Below are 14005 nucleotides of genomic sequence, written 5' to 3' on the forward strand. Positions count from 1 at the left end.
CGAGTAGTCAAACAATAAATCACAAAACTTTTGAAAATGATTATTAGGATTTATTTATGACTATACACAAGTTGGTAATTACAGAGCCAGGAAACTAGGTGGCACAGTGGATAGTGCACTGTGCTTGGATCAGAAAAACTCATTTTCATGGATTCAAATCTAAACTCAGACACTTACTAGCTGTGTGAACTGGGCAAGTCACTTAACCCTGTTTGCCTCAGTTCCTCATCTGTAGAATGAGTTGGAGAAGGAAATGGCAAACCACTCCAATATCTTTGCTACAAAAAAACAGTGGGGCCACAAAGAGTCAAAAATGCTCAGAGCAACTGGAAAGCATTTATAGAGCTATACTTCTTTGAGTGGTAATGAGGCCCCTCATTATTGGACAGTTTCTAGTAAATACCAGTGATCCCTAACCAAATAACCACAAAGAAGAATCTTCTTCTGCTTCAGATTGGAGGTGGCATTATAATGCTTTCAATTTACCATTCTGTGATTGTGTGATTCTATAAAAGCTGTTTTCTTTAGATGAGGGCTTCTTTATCTATGTAAGTGGATCATGAATATATTTCAGGGGATTTATGAACTTGAGTGGGGAAAAAAAAACACTTTTTTTTTCCTAACTGCTAGCAGAATTTTACCATTTCCTTCAATTATTTAAAATTATCATACGGAAGAAAGGTCCATAGGCTTCATTAAACTGCCAAAGGACTCCCATCACACACACACACACACACACACACACACACACACACACACGTTAGAATTCTTTCTCTAGACAAAGTTAAAATCATCTTTTAGTTGTTCTTCTCCCAAATTCATATTGCTATATATAAGATGCCCATGTGTCTCAGCCAGTACATGTTTTAAAATGTCATCTCTTAGAGCTTCTCTTATCTCTTTAAGAGGTATGAATTTTACTGGATTTACTTCCTTGGAACCACTGGAATAAGTTCTCACATTGTCACTAGATTTCAGCATCCAGGAGAGGTATTTGATAATACCTATCAATTTCATTCATCTTATCACTAAAAGCCAATATGTCAAGTCAAACTAACTGAATATTTTTTAATGAGGTGACTAGATTGGCATATCAAGAGAACACCATCACATGGTGTGTCATGATTTCAGTAAAATATTTGACAAAATAGCTCATAATGTCTTTGGAAAGAGAGGGATTTAAGCTGGATGATTATATAGCTATAAAGATTCAGAGCTATTTGATTCATTGAATCTAAAGATTAAAAAAATAGCCTCAGTTTCCTCATCTGTAAAATGAATATAATAAATCATATAGTTAGTCTCTTGTAGGGTTGTTATAAGAAATATATAATATTATATATGTATATATATAAACTGGTTTGAAAATTTGAAAGCACTAGATAAATGTCACCAATTATCTATATCACACTAAAATGTGTCTTCTAGTATTGTGCCATAGCACAGCCCTGGCCTGTAGTGTTAGACAGGATTCCTAGTCAAGTGTTGGTTAGACTCAATTCACTCATTTGGGTCTATGATTCTGAGATTTGTGATTTTTGTCACCAGTGATATAGCATTTGTTAACTATAGTAGTTGCAGCACAACCCCCATCCCCAACCCTTCAAATCAGGCTTTCAAACATTAGATAAGTCAATAATCATTTAACAGGAGAACTATCCAACCTTCAGGATAATTAGTAATGCACTTGTAATGTAACATATACCAAGAGCAAGTTCTAGCAGCTCCAAACAGTGTCTAGGACTAACTTCCAACTTATCAGCTTCAGGGAGTTGCCTAAGACACACAGTAGCTTGCCCAGTGTGACAAAGGATCCAAGTGTCAGAGGCAGGATTTGGACCAGGCTTTTCCAGGTTCCTTGCCCAACACAACACTCATTGTATCATTCTGCTTCTAAAATTTGTGCCATGTTAAAAAAAAAACCCACCAGAAATTATCCCTTAAGGTAAGAGAATTAAAAAACTATTTTCTCCAAATAAGCAAAATACACCATTTAATGGGGCTAACATAATCATTTTGTTGGGGGATAAACAGCTGCCAAACTGAACTTCAATATACACGGCCCAAGGGATCCACCAATTTGTAGGGGAAGGGGGAACCTGGAGCAAGAGCAGGTAAATGAGCACAACCAGCTGGATGGGCTGGCTGCACACTGGGCATGCTTGTGGCCCACATGAAGCAGGTCACAAGATGCTCGGTAACACTGTATACGATGCAGCCATTTTTTGGGCTGGTCCAAATAGATGATGCAGGACTCCATGTCGTTCAAGAGAAGAAGAGATTCTTTCCATGCTACATTGCTCAAGGAATACAGTACTGCATGCACGCTGTCTACCATATGAGTGAGAGATGATGCTCTTTGATTCCCAAAGATTTCTTGATTGTCCACACTGTCTGTTTCACTTGTGATCTTCCAGAGGAGATGAATAGTCTAATGTCCACATTGAGGAATGGATGCTCTGCCCACTGTTCTTGCACTAACTCTGGACTTGAAATTGTGGCTTCTGAATGATAACTAATGCTTTGCCCAGAGACCATATCACTTTGTACAGATTATCTGACACCTTTGTGAGAGATGCTGTTCTCTGATTTCTCAAGGTTTCTTGTCTGTTTGTAAAGAATCTCATCCACACTGTCTTCTATTTCACTTGGTGATCTTCTTCCATTGGAGGTAGATGATTTAGTGTCCATATTGGGGAATGGATGGTTTTTGCACTAATTCCATATTTGAAGGGAAAACCACTGAATAATGACTACTGCTTCATACAGGGTATTACCACTGAATATAACACATGTGCCAATGAGCACCCCACATCCACCCAATGTGATAGAAAGGCTGTCCCCTCGCTTCTGCTGGCTTCTTGATTTCCACAAAACAACACTTTCACACCACCTGTTTCACATGGCGATTTTCCTCCAGAAGAGAGAGATGGTCTAATATCTTGCTTGAGTGATGGATGTTCTTCCCATAATTCTTGTATGGATTCATTGTGTTCACTCCCCAGTCATGCAGATATCTGATTTGTCTCCTTGACCCAGCTGGTCTATCAAATTCTGACACATCACTGCTATCAAGTTTCTGTAAATCTTTGCATATAATTTCCTGTGCTCTCTCACAGAGAAGCTGAATGCTCCAAACACATCTCCAAGGTCATAGGAACAATAGACAACATGTTTTTTTTTTCTTTTTAAATCAAATAATCCCATTGCCTAGATATACTGGCCAAGATAGAAAAAAAAAACCCTGGCTTTAGATGAATGTGTCTGAGAGGGTGCTGTCACCTTGAAGCACCCTCAGGAGCAAGGGTTGGGGCCTGATCAGAGATTCTATGGAGGAGCCCACCCCTGGGTCTGAGGACTCCATGGATCCCCTCCTGAGCCTGCCATGTCCCTCTACAACTAGATTTGCAAATATTGAAAGGGAAAATTTCTTCTCTGAGTGTGTCTGGATAAAGATAATAACAACGAAAAATGGACATTAATAGATTATTGTAAGGTTTGCAAAACACTTTATGGATATTGTTTCTTTGATTCTCACAGTAACTCTTTGAGGAACGTATTCCATTACATAGATAAGAAAAACCAAGGTTCAGGAAAGCCTTACATATAAGGAGCAGTATTTAAAACAGGCTTCTCTAGGTCCCAAATGACATTAGCTGCTTTCCAACTATAAGAATATTTGATGCTTGATCTATGAGAACTCAGGACAATTTTCACCTTGGACCAAAGTTAGGAACCAAAATAACTCTGACCACAGCAAAGAATAAGAAAAGGTGAAGAAGATTATCCCTTATTCAAAGAGCAAGAATAAAAATCTACAAAATTGCAAAAGAAGAAGAAAGGTTACTCTTTAAGACAGTCAAGATTTTAGAAATCATAGCATCAGTCTTGTCTGTTTATGCCTTGTTAATAGGTTCTGACTACAGAATTATTGAAATGAATTTCTGTCTTAAGGAAAGTGAAGCCTACCCACTGTTGGAACTAGATAATTACTATAAAAGACCAAGCATATTGAGCCAGGGTTTTTACAAGTTTTATCCCTACTCTAGCTGATCGTGAATGTAACCCTAAACCTACATTAATGATGAAGCAATTACGTTACTTATCCTTCTTCAGTACTTTGATGTTCAGTTTGATTGATTTACCTTTCTACCTCAAGTTCTACCCATCTAGTAAGACTCAGATCTAACAGATCTATATGTTGTTGTTGTTGTTGTCTTTTAAAGTATCTTATATGTATTGTTTCTTATTCTAGAGGAAACAAGATGGCAGAGTAGATATGGTGCTAGGCTTGGAGTCAGAAAGAATTGAGGTTAAATCCAGACTCAGATTCTCACTGGCTGTGTAACTTTAGGCAAATTGCTTAACTTATGTATGTTTCATTTTCCCTCAACTGTGAAATGGGGAGAATGAGAGCAACTACTTTTCAGGGTTGTTTTGTGGATCAAATGAAAAAATAACTGTAAAGCCCTTAACACAGTGCCTAGCATATAGAAGGCTCTTCATGAATGCTTATTCACTTCTCCTTTCCTTTTTCTAACCTTCTTTTGTCTTTCCCTTTCTGTTATGATCCCCATTTTTCATAGTTAAAATTAGTCTCCTCTGTTTCCTTGTAAGCTTGTATTACTGGGCATGAGGTGCTCTGCTACCTATCTTTCTATCCAGACTTCCACTAAATCCTGTTGTCATATAGATGTGCATGCATACAGATATATCTACACACACATATATGTGCATTAATATATACACTCATGTAAGTTTGTGTATGCATGTGTGTATGTGTAGGCCTTTTTGAAGAGATCTTGAAGATAATGTGCTTGCTGGCTGATGCACAAAATATTGAAGTGGTGTGATAAATCACCCTTTAATTGGTGTTTTCCCCCCAAAATGAGAGTTACCATTATACACTCAGCTGCTACTATGCCAAAATGGTTAAGGTGGCCCTTGGCAAACCAGCACAGCATATTAGAAAGCATGCACATGTGTGGCTATCCTGATTACTGTATTGCTCTTCCAGTGCCTTTAGATAGTGAGCTCAAAAAGAGTGCTTCTGGGTCAGGGAATTTGTTCAGCACAATTGCATCCAGTGGATAGTGCTACTTAAATGTGCACGGCTGTATTTCTAATAAATAATCATAAAAAGGAGAAAAAACCTCAGTACAGTTGAACAGCTGTCACCACAGCTAAAAGAAGAGCCAATCAAGAGGTCAGACAAGGGATATGACCAGGGAGCAGACACAGGTACAGCTGCCAGGGCCAGCCAACTGCATCTCTTAACATCTGGAAGGCTAGAGCTGCCAAGTGTCATTCTGGTGGAGTTACATATGTTGGCTTCCATTCTAGTAAGGAGAAAAATAAATAAAAAGTTAAATCTATGCAAGAATTCTGGAAACTGATTATATGAGTATGTGCTAAGTTTATGTTACCATCACTGATATCTGACCACTAAGATAGAGGATAGATAGAGATAAAAATACAGAGATGGAGATAAACAGATAGACATACACATAAATAGATACATATTACACACATATATAAATACACACATATATAACAATACACAGACACCAGGGTGTTGTTTTTTAAAGTTAGATTCAATGGATTTTGAGGGCAATGCCATAAGCCTTTCTACCCATTGTCAGCCCTATCCCACCCCACATAATTTGTTGTCTTTCATAAAGCAAGCAAGCAACATAAAACATATGTGAATAACATATACATGCACACACATCTATCTATCTATCTATCTATCTATCTATCTATCTATCTATCTATCTATCATCTTACCAAAATACAAACATATGTACACATGTATGTTAGGGCATATGTGTAGATGTGTGTCAATTTACTCAGTTCTTTTCAAAATTTGAATTGAAATGATGTTTTAATAGCTTATTTTGTCAGGTATTATCCATTTTTTGAATAGGTAAAATAGCTAATACGAATTGTGCTTTGAGAAGCCATTTGAAAACATTTAAACTGCAAGAGTTGGATTCATAGAATAGTAATACTGAAAGCAACTTTTGAGACCTCCTAATGCAATCCTGTCATTTTAGAGATAAGAAAAGTGAAATACAAAAGACTAAAGGTTTTTTTATAATCAACTCATAAAATAACCTGAGAGTTGTGCTATCCAATATATATATATATATAGATAGATAGATAGATAGATAGATAGATAGATAGATGGAAATATATATATATATATATACATATATATATATATATTTCCATCTATCTATCTATCTATCTACCATATATATACATATATATATAATCATCATCATCATCATCATCATCATCATCATCATCATCATCATTTAGGAGGAGGATAGGAAAGAGTAAACAAAATCTCAAATAAGTTTTCCAGTTGGCTGAATAAGTTGCAATAGTCTATGATCATAGTACATTTTCCTTTCCACATGTACCTTAGTAAACCAGAATATCTGCTTGTTATTCACTCACCTATGAAGTGTATAGATTTGAAACTCTTTCAGTATGAATGGAGAAAGAGTAATCATAATTTAAATCAAGGTAGAAAAACTATAAATTTTACAAGGGTATAAATCATTTAAAAATTATGAGGGACTAGAATAGCACAAGAAATAGCTATCACTAAAAGCTAAAAACTGAGGGGTAGAAGAAATCTTAAAGTAACTGAGCTAAAATTGATCATCTAATAAATACTGAGAATAGTTCATAAAGGGAAGTATAAGAAAAGGTACTACTGAGCAAGACTCAAAGGATGGAGAGAACTAATTGGTTAAGGTTTGTGCAACTGCTCATAAGATATAACAGTTATTGGATAGACATAGATGCCAGAAAGTCAGAAAAAACCAGAGACTCAGTTTAAGAAAGTGATCTAGACAAATTGTTAATGATAACTAGGACACAGGAATTTATATTATAACAGGATATATATGGCTTCAAGTGAAATATACATATACGTATTTTATATATGTATATGTATAACACTGTATATAACCATATGATGACAGAATGTATTAATGTTATATATTAATAGAATATATTAATTCCTTCTAATAATATAAATTACAACCCATCCATCCAGGGCAATCCTGTCCAAATTTTGCCAATATCTTCTCCAAATTCCACCACCAAAAATGTTAGATGCCTTCATTACTTTCTCCTAACATTGCCAGAGCACCAGAACAACACTCTACCATTTACATATTATCTTTTGGAGTCACAGTCAATACACTTTTATTAAGTGTCTACTATGCACCTACCAGGTACCATGCTAAGTACTGTGGATATAAATAAAGAGAAGAGACAGTCCTTGACCTCAATGAGCTCACAATCTAATGGGTGAAGAAAACACATAAAAAGAAGCTGAAAAGTGAGGGGAAAGAGGAGGGTACTCAGTACAGAAGGAGACATGATAAAGTTTTGAAGCTGGGGCAGGAAATTATCTGAGAAGTTGTGAGTTAGAGTTGACTTTGTGTTGAAGACTGATGTGTGTCTGGAGATCTTAAAACCAGGAAAGCAGCTGGGCAGGAAAGTGTCAAGTGAATACTCTTGGTGCTCTCCTCAAAAGGAGGATCTTGGAGGGAATATATGAATATCCACCCCTCACCTTCACCAACCACGGGGAGCTAGGAACCCAAGGGGAAAGGGATATTGAGAAGTTGTGAGTTCAGAGATGATTTCATCTTGCAGAAAGATGAGTTTCTGGAGATCATGAAGTTGAAGGTAGCAGTCATGTGGGAAATGATTCCATATCAGAGATTCTGAATATTCATCTCATCTTTTCCATCATACAATTATTTGATCAGTTATTTAATCATATTTTAATTTGGATTACCTCATTGCCTGCATGCTTCAAACTGTACACACCCAACAGTTACTTTCCTGGTATCTTCTCCATGGTGCTGATCCTTAATTTTTCAGGATCTAGGGTTTTTTGTTTGTACATTTGTGTGTGTGTGTGTGTTTTTCATTCAGAACATTAATAAAATGTTTATTTTGAAAAGGTGGTGTTACCAGGGGAAGCTTAGGATCATTTTGTCTCATTTACTCCCTGTGGTGACCAATTCAAAGAATGTTCTAATCTTCCATGTAAGGAAAGAGTATTCTATTCTGCCCTTTAAGAAACACAGGGAAGGCACACATGAGGAAGCCCTCTCTTCTGTTCTTCCTATGCCATTTCTATAATGTCAGATGATAAAAATAGGACTTTCATTCTTGTTCTAATTTTATAAGCATAGTAACTAACATTTGTATAACATTTATTTACAGCTTTCAAGGTATGTATGTGTTATGTTTCATTTGAATTTCATAACAACCCTATGAATAAGGTACTACAGGTGTTATTTTCCACATTTTTTAGGAAAGGAAACTAGTGTTCAGAGAATTTGTGTGATTTAACCCTGGACACATCTAAATGATACATTTCAGAGCCACAATTTTAGTGATGTTACAATGTTGACATGAGCTTATTGAAATGGCTGAGCAAATTATGATATAGGAATGTCATGATATACTATTGTTCAGTAAAAAGAGAGAGAGAAGGAGAGGGAGAGAGAGAGAGAGAGAGAGAGAGAGAGAGAGAGAGAGAGAGAGAGAGAGAGAGAGAGAGAGAGAGAGAAGGGATGGTTTCAGAGAAACCTGAAAATACTTGTATGAAGTAAACAGAGCAAAATGAGATAAACACAACAGCAATTTATACTAAACAATATGGTAAAAATGAAAAACTTTGAAAGATTTAAGAACTCTTGTTAAGAAAATGGCCAACCATGATTCCAGAGGAGTCATGATGAAGAATCTTACCTACCTCCTGACAGAAAGGTGATATATTCAGGGTGCAAAATGTAGCATATATAGTTTTTGGAAAAAAAAGAAAAGCAAGTTCCTCATAAAAATACGCATTATCAAACAAAATATATTCTCCTCACAGTTGTGCTCTCTCTGTCTGTCTGTCTCTCTCTCTATATATAGATGCATATACATATAGTGTGTATATACACATGTATTCAACAAACACACAATTTATGCATCTCATTCTGTGCCATTAATTTCTCACATCTGGAAGTAATAGAATGTTTTATCAGTCAATCTGGATTCATGGATAGTTACTTTTATCATGTTGTTTTTCTATAAATTGTTCTCCTGTTTCTGTAAATCATCATATTATAAGTCTTCATTTTTTTGTCTTTATTATTTTAATGTTATACATTGTTCTACTTCTGCTTACTTCATTCTTGATCACTTAATACGTCTTCTAATATCTCTTTGAAACATCTATTTTCTCATTTTATATATAACACAATGGTATTCTATCAAGTTCATAACTTATTATTAATTAAAATTTATTCAGCCATTCCACAATAAAGACATCACTTCACTTTTCATTTTTTTGCCACCACAAAGCTCCTGTAAATATTTTTGTATACATAAGAACTTTTCCTATTTCTTTGACAAGTCACCACTGCCTGACAGTCTCTTAGTCAGTAAGATATATAGATTTGAGAAAAGGATTTCACTGAGGTGGTATGCTTGGGAGCAAAATCCTCTCCCAAATCTGTGATACTGTCATTCACCAGTACATATAGAATCTGAGGGAAAGTATTCTCAAGCTTAGAAAGTGTATGTGGCAAAGGTAAAATAGATCCTAATTTTTGGAAGTTAATTTTCCCTTTAATTATATAAGCTCCAAAAATATTATATAAGCTTCAATTATATTATGTAAGCTCCAATTATATAAGTTATATAAGCTCTGATAAGACATGGCAGAGCTTCCTTGTTGTGCTCTATATAGAATTATAATCCCAGGATCTTCTTAGTTACACATCTATATCTATATAGTTATAGTTATATATAAACATACATATACATATATTAATATATGTGTGTAAATAGATCTCTATCTGTCTGTCTGTCTGTCTATCTATCTATCTATCTAATTATCTGCCAACAATTCCAGGGATGTTACTAGGATATCAATGAGAAGCATTCTAGTCCTCCAAATTTCAAGAGATCAACCTCTGGATAGGGTTGATAGTGGAGGAGAACAAGTTAAAAGAATTACTGCCCACTCCTCCCAGCCACTACTTATGAGGCTATTTAGCTGGAATTTTCTCTCCTCATTTGCTATTCATTATAATATGAATCTCCAAAAGCTCAAATAGCTTGGGTTATAAACAGCTCTTCTTTTTTATAGATGACTCACAGTAAGGTTTCTCAGTCAATGTAAATACTCTTCCATTCAATGTCACTCCATTTCTTCCAAGGACAAATTGTATTTAATCTAATGTCTTTTATCAGTGGATTGTTTAAGAATCATTATCACACTGTTAAAGTATTAGGGTATCTTATCATTTACTTTAAGCAAGGGGTGACTACTCAATGAAATCCATCCATATAAGTATAACGAATGATGAGCTGGGGAGAAATAATGAAGTAAAAAGACTGTATTTTTTTACTCATCTACACCATATTACTTGAACTCAATTTTCCTCATATTTGACTAAATTAAATTTTGATTTGTGACTGAGCATTTATTGGGTGGAAGAGACATTGACTAACAAGTGGGAAAGAGCAAAAAAGTTGCATTCCCAAAGGTGTAGTTTTTGAAGTCTAAAACTGCTTGTACTTCTTCGAGCAACGATCATAGGAAGTTTATCAATGATGAAAAGCTGCCAAGGGTCATGGGATCTTGCAGAAATAAACATTATAACTTTCTATTTTTCATTATATCTGATCTCACCAATAAGCACAATACCATCACCAGTATATGTAATTCTTTCAGTATTGGTGAAATGTTAGGAAAACTAACGATATGATGGACCATATTGATAACAAGAGAAAAAATATACTTATACTAATAGATGAGCAAAAATGTTGTGATGCCATGCCTTGCTTAAAATATAGAAAACAACTGATAGATAGTATTTTAAGTACTATATATGGAAAACCAAGATCACGTGTAATGGGAATTACATAGAGGCCTTTTCAACAATAAGAGGATTAAACAAGGATGCCTATTAAATGAACCTTGCTATCTGATATCATGATAGAAATGTTAGGTATATCAGTAAGACAATATGAAAATTCTGGTAATACTATGTAGAAAGAGGAAATGAAATTACTATTTTTTTAGACATTATGGTGATTTACTTTGAGATCACTAGTATAAATTTAAATAATTTGGAATAACTTCAGTAAAGGTGCTGTAGAAAAATTAAACCCACACAAATAAAAATTTCTACGTATTACAAACAAAACTCAACAGGAGGAAATAGTGACATTCCATTCAAAATAACTGCAGAATATTTCAATTACTTAGAAGTGTTCTTGTCAAGACACACATGAAAACTATACAAATAAATTACTAAACACTTCATAGAAAAAAAGATATAATTAATTAGAAAGATATTCAGGGTTCATGGATAGGCTGAACCAATGTAACAAAATGACAATATGACCTAAATTAATTTACTTTTTCAGGGCCAAATTAAGCTAATTTATAAAACTAGAAAACAGAATGAAATTAATTTGGAAGGACCAAAGTTCAAGTAGCTAAAGGAGAATAATGGGGAAAAAAACACAGAAAGAACATTTATTAAGTGTCTCTTACTTTTCTTTTTTTTTTCCTTCCTTCCATTTTCTCTCATTGTAATAGTCATAAACCCAAAGTTATTTTGTTTCAGAAGGCTTGGTCCTCTATTGATCTAATAGCATCAAGTTCAATTTGCTTTATATAGATATCTGGCTAAGGGTACAATGACCCCAGGCATTTAGGGATTATTGCAAGGGTTAGTAGAGTAAAGATGCATGTAGTTCATGAAAAAATAGCCTGAAGGTCCAGAACTTAGGTGAGTAATGTGTTGTGTGGCATTAAGAAGTATAATAAGTATAATGCCCTTTTAAAATATGTATTTTTGCAAAACAAAATGGGATTTTTTTTTTTTTTGGCTAGGCAAAGGGGTTAAGTGACTTGCCTAGGATCATACACCTAGTAAATGATATGTGTCTTAGGCCAATTTTAACTCAGGTCTTCCTGACTCCAGGCTGGTGCTCTATCTACTGTGACACCTACCTGCCAAAATGGGATGTAATTAAAAAATAATTACATACATGTTTGTCTGAATTTATGAGTATTTCTAGGAGTAAGAATTTAGCCTAAAAAATCTGTATTCTTCTCTAGTGCTTCTGTAAAGCTTCTGAAACCACAGAAAGATAGGTTCTGGTAAAGCTGGAGATACAGTTTTCTTTTTTTTCTTCCTGATTGTTTCCCCATATAGCAATTGTCCCCCCACTTTAAAAAAAATTATCTCTTAACTAGGACTTTAATACTTTCTCCTTTACTTACCCCATACGATTCTTCATCACACCTATGTCTAGGCCAGTACCTTCCAGACTGATGAAAATTGTGGCATGATATTTACTACAAGGATTTGCTTAATTTCAAAACTAACATAATGTTTTAAATGAGATCAATGTGTGGCCATCCATTTGCATTAACAACTGGTTCTTTGCTTAAAAAAAAAAGATGCACAGTTCCACTTCCAGGAGCAAAGATGGCAAGGTAAGAAGTAAATTACTCTCACCCTGCCTATTGACCTCTGAAGTACCAGAAAATGTTCCTCAGGAAAAACCCTGGAACAGGTGAAACAGCAGAAAGGTGAGGTCCCAACAGTATTGTAGCCCAGGAAGCATGGACGATTAATGGCAAAGGCCTCTCTTGCTCTAGGGAAAGGTATATCAGTAGGAAGGCATCCCAGCAAGCTAGCAGAAAGCCCCAACTCAGCATACCAGGTTGAGATCTTGAACCCCAGGGTGGTGGAACAGGCAAGCACCAACACTAGGGACCCCAAGTGCCTCAGTATGGGCAGGGGAATCGGTGGAATCTGGCTCAGAAAACCACCACATGTCAAGGTGTTCTCCAAAAGCCAAATCTCCCAGTGCCTCAGCAAAACTCTGGGAAGCACAACTTCAAGAGGTAAAGCTCCAGGCTGAGAAATATCCTGCAGCAGTGAAACATCCCTGTGCAAGATCCAGGTGAGCAGGAGCCAAAGTAAGGAGGGCAAAGCCTGAGAGAGCAGGAGCCAAAGTAAGTAGCACAAGGCCCAAGTGAGCAGGCATCCTCCAGGGGCCAGCTTTCCCACCACTTCCCCTAGAGCTCCAGTGTTGTTGATTTCAGCCCAACACCACGTAAGCTTCCAGAACCCTAAGGCCTCCAACTGCCAGCATCTGAGGTGCCAGCACAAAAAGCTAGTGACCAAGCCGTGGGCTCCCAGCACAAGAAGCTTGGGTCAGTGTCCCCTGATCCTCGGCAGGTGAACTCATTTTTTTTAAAAGTCAAGAAATAAGCAAACATGATGAGCAAAACCATAGATTCTTATTATGGAGGCAGGGAAAATCAAGGCAGAAATTCAGGAAAGAACAACATTGTCAATACATCCACATCTGAAACGTTAAAATGGAATATGAACTGGTCTCAAGCTCAAAAAGCCTTCTTGGGAGACCTCAAAAAGGATTTTGAAAGTCAAAAAGAGAGGTAGAAGAAAAGAAATGAGAGGTATGCAAAAGGGAGTCATTAGCTTAGAAAAGAAAGGACAAAAATTAATCATAGTCAAATGAGAGAGGTAGAAGAGTTCTTAAAAAATACAATTGGCCAAATGGAAGAAGTACACTGAAGAAAACAAGTCCCTAAAAAATACAATTTGGCAAATGAAAAAAAAATTACAATAAAGAAAAAAACTCCATAAAAAGCAGAATTGGCCAAATGGAAAAGGAGGCACAAAAACTCACTGAGGAGAAGAACTCTTTAAAAAATAAAATGGGCCAAATGAAAAAGGAGGTACAAAAGGTAATAGGAGAAAAAAATCACACCTATCAGATTGGTCATGACAAAACAGAAAAATTATAAATGTTAGAGAAGATATGAGAAAATTAGAACATGAATGCCTTGTTGGTGGAGTTGTGTACTGATCTAACCGTTTTGGAGAGCAATTTGGAACTATACCCAAAGGACTAACGCCTT

The 14005-nt window shown here is 35.8% G+C and overlaps 1 pseudogene; it reads right to left on the bottom strand.

The window, feature by feature from the left end:
• Nucleotides 1-2331: 2331 nt before the first annotated feature.
• Nucleotides 2332-14005, bottom strand: part of LOC144454867 (E3 ubiquitin-protein ligase Mdm2-like) — a 39208-nt pseudogene continuing 27534 nt past the window's right edge.

This window comes from Phascolarctos cinereus, unplaced genomic scaffold (genome assembly GCF_003287225.1).
Source record: "Phascolarctos cinereus isolate Bilbo 61053 unplaced genomic scaffold, phaCin_HiC Scaffold_7;HRSCAF=346, whole genome shotgun sequence".
NCBI lineage: Eukaryota > Metazoa > Chordata > Mammalia > Diprotodontia > Phascolarctidae > Phascolarctos > Phascolarctos cinereus.